Below are 6,752 nucleotides of genomic sequence, written 5' to 3'. Positions count from 1 at the left end.
GCCCTTTCTTTTTATTTGTAATCTAATGGTTTAGGCTTCTCACTTAGACAAGAAAATGTGAGTTTGGGGAAAGTGGTAAATTGATTTCAACAAGCATATTTCGAAAACAATACACTGAAATGATCTTTTGATATCTCGAAAACAAGAAGAGAATTCATCCAAAAAAAATAAATAAATAAACATGAGAATGGAAGTATGTTTTATCACGTGAAAGATAATGAAAACTGAAATTTCTTTCGGAGCTATTTCAACATGGCCAAATATGTCTTCGTAAGTGATTTTCCGTGTGGAATTTTGCGGCCAAGAAATGGACGTGCTGGCAGTCATTATTGAATTTTTAGTACAGACCTGTCGAGAGGACCACCATAAATAGAAAATGCCCCACCGGTTTGCTGGTATATTTTAGGGCCACTCCACACGGTTGATGGGGTCTTACTTTGCCATGTCCTAGTTATAATCGTGAGGAGCTGCTGAGAATTTGCGATCGATGTTGGGGGTCGCTTTCAAATCTGACAACCATAAGAGCATCTCCATCAATGGAATAGGTAAATGGCTTATAATAATTAAATTTGATTATTATGAATTATTTTTCGCCTACAACTGCATAGGTAGAATATAATTTTTTCTACTAGTGTGAGTAGTAAATTAGGCATAAGAACCTATAAACAGTTTTTATTATCTTTTCTCTCTCTCTTTCCTTCTTTTACGCTCTCTCTCATTCTTTCTTTCACACTATCTTTTACACAAAATTATATTTAAAGAAAATAAAGAGTAGAATAGATAATCTGTTAAAGATAATATAGAAAAAACAGTAGTTAAAGTAAATAGTTGTGCTTTTTCAATAGTTACTTTTACTATTATTACTGGATATGCTCTAAAAGGGAATGAGATATAATATGTTTACAACTTTTATACAACTCTTGTACAATTTCAACAACTTTTTTTTTCAAAATCAACATTTGATATGTAGAACCTACATGTAGAAAAATAGATCCAATGATTAGTTTTAAAAAAATTATTAGAGTTGTACAAGAGTTGTGTCAAGAGTTGTATAACAATCATCTATAAATTTTTTTTTTTTTTTAAAAAAAAAAAAAAAGAAGAAGAAGAAGAATAAAAGAAAAGAAAAAAAGAAGAAGAATTGTATAACAATAATTTCTTAAAAGGAAATGAGATACGATACATTTACAACTTTCGTACAACTCTAACAATTTTTTTAAAAAATTAATCATTAGATGTGTAAGACTTATTTGTAAGAAAATAAATCTAATGGTTAGTTTAAAACAAGTTTTTAAAGTTATACAAAAATTATGTCAAGAGTTGTATAAGAATCATTTCTCAAAAGGAAATACGTTGATCGTCATAAAAGGAACACACATGATTCCGTCATTCAATACGCTTCCAAATCTTTCAAAACTTTCTCACCAAAATTGAAGGCAACAAAAAGGTCCATGCGGAAGGATCCTTCATCTTTTAATAGTTATTGGGACCAAGCAGAGGAATTTCATTTCAGATTTGTGGTTGTTAAATAGAAACTCCTTCCAATAGTTTTTTTTTTTTTTTTTTTTGTAAGTACGAATTTCATTCAACGAGATAGGTTACAAACATAAAAGCAAGGGGTGGACTCCCCAACAATAAATCCAAATCTCAAAAATTAGTGCCAAAGTGAGAGGTAAGATGGTAACCAAGGAGGGAATTGTGAGTTTTCAGTTTCAAAAGAACTAAAAGGGTTCCGCCTCTGTCTATGTTGAACAAAGCCAAGACTTAGTCCACGCATGGCGAATTAAAGATCAAATCAATGGTGAACAGGGGCATAACTCGTGCAGAGGCCTTCAACCCGGTCCAAAACAACCCCTTTGAGAGGGGTGGGCGGGTTCTAATTTCGATATGAAAGAGAACTGTCACCACAAATATCAGAACAAAATATCCAGTGAATGGGCCTCCAAGAGAGATCAGAACCCAGGAAAAAAATTACAGGAAAGGAAAAACAAAAAGAGTAAACTAATCACAAAGCAACGGTGGTGGATAACCACAACTAAAGATTGGCACAGGAGGTGGGTAACAGGGAGAATCAGCACGCACGACATCCAGATCTGGGGCGTGGGTTGCACACTCCAGTGCGAGAGTGTCGGGCGACGAAAGGGCTGACGTTGGGTTGAAGGGGAAAAAGCCGGGAATCCGATGGTGTGGAGCGTGAGGTGGAGAGACTTCCTGAAGTTGGTAGATCTAAGTTGAAAAACATCAGATCTAAAAACTTCAAGATACCGGTGGATCCATGGCCATGAGCGGGAGGAGGCACACCAATCCGATCTAGTTGTAGGAAATCTGCCAACGATGCTATAACCCAAACCACAAAACAAAAACAAAAAACCACCCATAACAGTGTGGGAAATCAACAAAAACAAAAAAAAACAAAAAACCACAACACAGTAGATCGTCAGGGATGGGAGCCTACTGTGATGGCGCATGTAGTCCATGAGCCAACACAGGAAGGCCTCTCCATGGTCGGAAACGTCAAAGTCGACCAGTGACCACCAACGACGAAGGCGGATGAAGGCGAAGAGAGGAAGCAAGGCTAGCACGCGCCAGCAAACGTGGAAAAGTTGCTGGCGTGCGCAAGCCACGCTCTAGTGAGGAATGGATCGGAGGCGAAGCGGATGGTGTCGACAAGACCGGAGGACGACAGCGGTCACGATGGGGAGGAGCGTGTAGGCCTTGATCTGGTGGAGGATTGTAGATCTAAGTTTAAAAACTTCGACCTTTAATCCACACAAAATTCAGCCATGAACACGATGGGTAGCATGGTAATTAGTGAAGGAGATCCAAGAGATTTGTGTTGAGAGGTAGATAATAAAAGATAAGGCTGGGGCAAGCTTCAGCAAGATTAGGGCCTCATCAGAGGCGGAAGCATGGGAAGTAAGGGGGGAGAAGAAGGAAAAAAGGAAGAGATTGGGGAGGGGAAGTGAGCTTCCCATGGCTTTTGGTTCAAAGGTTTAGTCAGGATAGAGAACAGAAAAAATTACAGGAGCTTATGGTGGTTAACCAACATAATCAATATTGTTATTGGTTTTCCTTCCAATAGGTTTGATCGTTAATAAAACTGAAAGTAAATAATTATGGAAATTCCACAGCTGGATGATAGGTAAAAAGTATTGGATATTTTTTTTTTTCAAGAAATATTTGGGTTTGAATAAATAAAGTTGACTTTCTAATCACCTGTATATTTAAACAATTAGAACAAATTATATAACCATTGGCTTTCATTCTTCTGGTGAGGACGGATACTTTTCATTAATGTAAAAAAAAAAATTGTGCATTATCCATCTTGATCTTCAGCTAGTTTGTTTGCAATCAACATGTAAAGAGAATTTTATTCTTTCCTGTGTGTAAACGTTTTTGCAAAATGCTATTTGTGGAGTACCCTAGCACTCGACCAAGCCCCAAACTCTCAAATGGATTTGAATTGGTTGTAAAGAAAAAATAAAGGGATAACTTTAATTAAGGGTATCGAAGTATCAGTCTATTTAACTTAAGGGTACTGAACTTCAAAACATCTTAAATTATGGTATCTAATTTTTCAAACGTCTCAATTACATGTAGTACTCCATTAGGATTTGCTAGTAAATCCTGCTAAAATTTTCAAAATATCGATATCTTTTTTTAGGAAAAAAAAAAAGAAAAAAAATTTGCTAAGATTTATGTGTTGGTCAGAATTTAACGGAATTTGCAAAAATACCCATGTTTGAATCTTTGAAATTTTTATAATTTTTTTTGAAAAAAATAAAATAAACAGAAGTATATTTTGAGAATTTTGACAGGATTTAACGATAAATCCTAATGGAGTACCTGCCTGTAATTGAGACATTTTGAAAATTGGATACCCTTGTTTGAGACGTTTTAAAATTCAGTACCCTTAAGTCAAATAAGGCAATAGTTCGGTACCCTTAAGTGAAGTTATTCAAAAAAATAAAAGAAATAAAGAATAATATTTAAATGGAGTAAATAAAGAGCACGTAGTTTAGAGAGTGTGATGTAAATGTTCAGAGTAAATTCTTCTATTTCAAACTATTTAGAGGCAAATAGTTTAGTTCAAGGGTAAGATTGGAAATAGAGAGAGAAGCTCCCGTATTCTAGTGAGAGAGAGAACCGTCAGTTTTGCTTTGTTTTGGGGGGAGGGAAAAACTAAACATCCACGCCTCCCTCCTCCCTGTTTTTTTTGGTTAGTTGGTTTTTTGTTGAAGTTTTGAGTCTCCCAACCATTTGGGTTGTGGATGTTTAGTTTCTCCGGTGTGAATCCGGTGGGTGTTTAGTTTTTCTGTTTTTAGTTTGTAAAGGCAGGAGAGTTCTATGGTGAAGGTGCCGGCGGGAACTTGTCGTCCATGGCGTGTCGATGGCGAAGATCGTGGTTCGTGTTTGTTCACTGTCAGATTTTGGAGGCTAGATCTACAAGTTTCCGTCATCTTCTGTTGGACACGCGCCCTTCAGCCTTGATCGCCGTCAGTTTCTGGTGCTCCAGCCGCTCCCCACGGTTGTGCGGTCTCTCGGCAGTCGGCACATGGTCTTCACGCGCCTGTGTGGATTTCAGATTGGGCTGCGCGTGATGGCTACAACCCGAGTTTTTCGTCGTGGTTGGTGGTTCTGGTGGTGCTCGGAAGCTTTTGGCATTTGAGGGTTGATGGGTTTGTCTCTGGCGGCGGCTACTCCTGCAGACAGCTTCTCTGTTGAGCTTTTCCTGTGTTGTTTGTTGTTTATGTTTCCTTAGACAGTTTGCTTTGTGCGCATATAAACTTAGTCTTTGGCAGTCGCCCAGAATGTGTGACCGACTCCCTGTTCAAGTAAAAGTATATGTCAACGTAGAGGCATCATTTTGTTGGCTGGGTTTTTTTAGTAGCAACTGTCAGTATTGATTAAAGATGTATGTACACCTTTAGGGTGTCTGATTATGTTCACCTTCGTGGTGTATGATGTTGTAATGTTGTTTGTTTTTAATAAAAGTTTATCTTTCCTTCAAAAAAAAAAAAAAAAAGATTGATCCACTACATACAAATTCTTCTATTTCAAGCAAGATATTGGAAACTTATGACATGCTTTTTTATTTGTTTGTGTATTTATAAATTAATTGACATCTCGAACTCCAGTTCATTCAGTATATATAAGTAACGTATGCATGCTGAAGTCTTGCACGTGTCTATATCTTAAAGGAAGAACTGAGTACTAATTTCAAAGCCTGAGATACCATTGCAGATTTGGAAAAGAAGACCAAACTCATGTTAAGTATTATAGAAGATGATGGAGTTTCATTTGCGAAGAGAGCGGAGATGTTCTACAAGAGTAGACCTGAGCTCATAAAAATGGTGGAAGACTTACATAAGTCGTACCGTTTGCTAGCTGAAAAGTATGACCAGCTGAAATCTGCATCGATTCTAGCCATTCCGAGACCATTTTCTCCGATGGGTCGTCCCTATAGACGAGTCATGCAACGCATCCGAAACTGTATGTGACAAAGGAAACTCTGGAGATATAGAATTGGATTTGGAGGCATCCATTTCCCATCCTCAACCAGGTGCAGAATATGCTGGTTTTGAAGAAGCTGAAACCCCCAACTTTTACTTGAGCGTGGAGAAGGAGAAGATAATTAATGGAGTCTGATGGCGATACGTACGCATAGGAACGACTTTCGAATGCCTGATTTAGAGAGGAAGAAAATGTGGGACGATTTGCAGTTAGAGGTCACAAAGCTGATGGTCCATGGAGGATAATCTGCGCCAGCAGGCTGAGTTGATAAGGAGAAATGATGAGAAGAGAGAAGCCATTAATTAAGGAAGTGTTTTCTCAGATCAAGAGGCTAATGGACGAGAACAGAGCTTTAAGCCTTAAGGAGTTGTCTAGCGAGCCATATATAGGTTGTCATGCAGCATAACAAATCTCAAGCACCAAGACTGATGGGGCTATTTCTATGATAATTCATTGGATAACTTTTGTTTTCCGGATTAGGATATTTTCCAAAAGTTTCTCTGAATTTGAGAGAATTTGAAAATATAATTGTGTGAGACTATTTACGAGACCCACTTGACCGGAAAAATGGTTGGATTACCCATTTTTTTATTTGATTAGGTAGGTCTCATTAGTAATTTTTCACAAATACTTGCTTAAATTTTTGTAAATTCGAACAAAGGATCATAATCTTATTTTTGTGGTATTGAACTATTTGATGTTTCTTATTCATGCATCGTAATATGACAACATGACATTGAATCTTTTGGTGGGTTTTCGCTTATATATATATATAAAATAGAGTGTCTATTTGTTCCTTACAAGGGATTAATTAACAAGGGTCTACATAATTTTCATATGGTAATGGTTGGGATTATAATACCTAGCTACAATAGTGTCTAAATTGTACCTAATTTAAAAAGTTTTAGTACAGAAAATCTTTATCTTGTATTTATTGGATCGAAATTAACTGTAATTTATTAATGAATTGCAGCGTGCCTAATTCATAATAAAAAAGAGTTCCAATAAAATTTACGTATTCGGACAACGCTTAGACACATAAACTCAATGGAAATTCTCTCTCAATTAATTATCCAAACGAACCTACAATTGGTACAACTAATTACAAGAAATCTCTATTCGTGTACAGACTGATGACTACAAAAAATCTCTGTTAGTGTATATTACCCCCTCTAAATGTATAGACCAATGATCGTTCTTCCTAGAGACACGTTGAATGCACTACCGAAATTCCGAAC

Source organism: Alnus glutinosa, chromosome 1 (genome assembly GCF_958979055.1).
Source record: "Alnus glutinosa chromosome 1, dhAlnGlut1.1, whole genome shotgun sequence".
Lineage (NCBI taxonomy): Eukaryota > Viridiplantae > Streptophyta > Magnoliopsida > Fagales > Betulaceae > Alnus > Alnus glutinosa.
The sequence above is the reverse complement of the archived record's forward strand: the minus strand, read 5'-3'. Positions refer to the sequence as shown.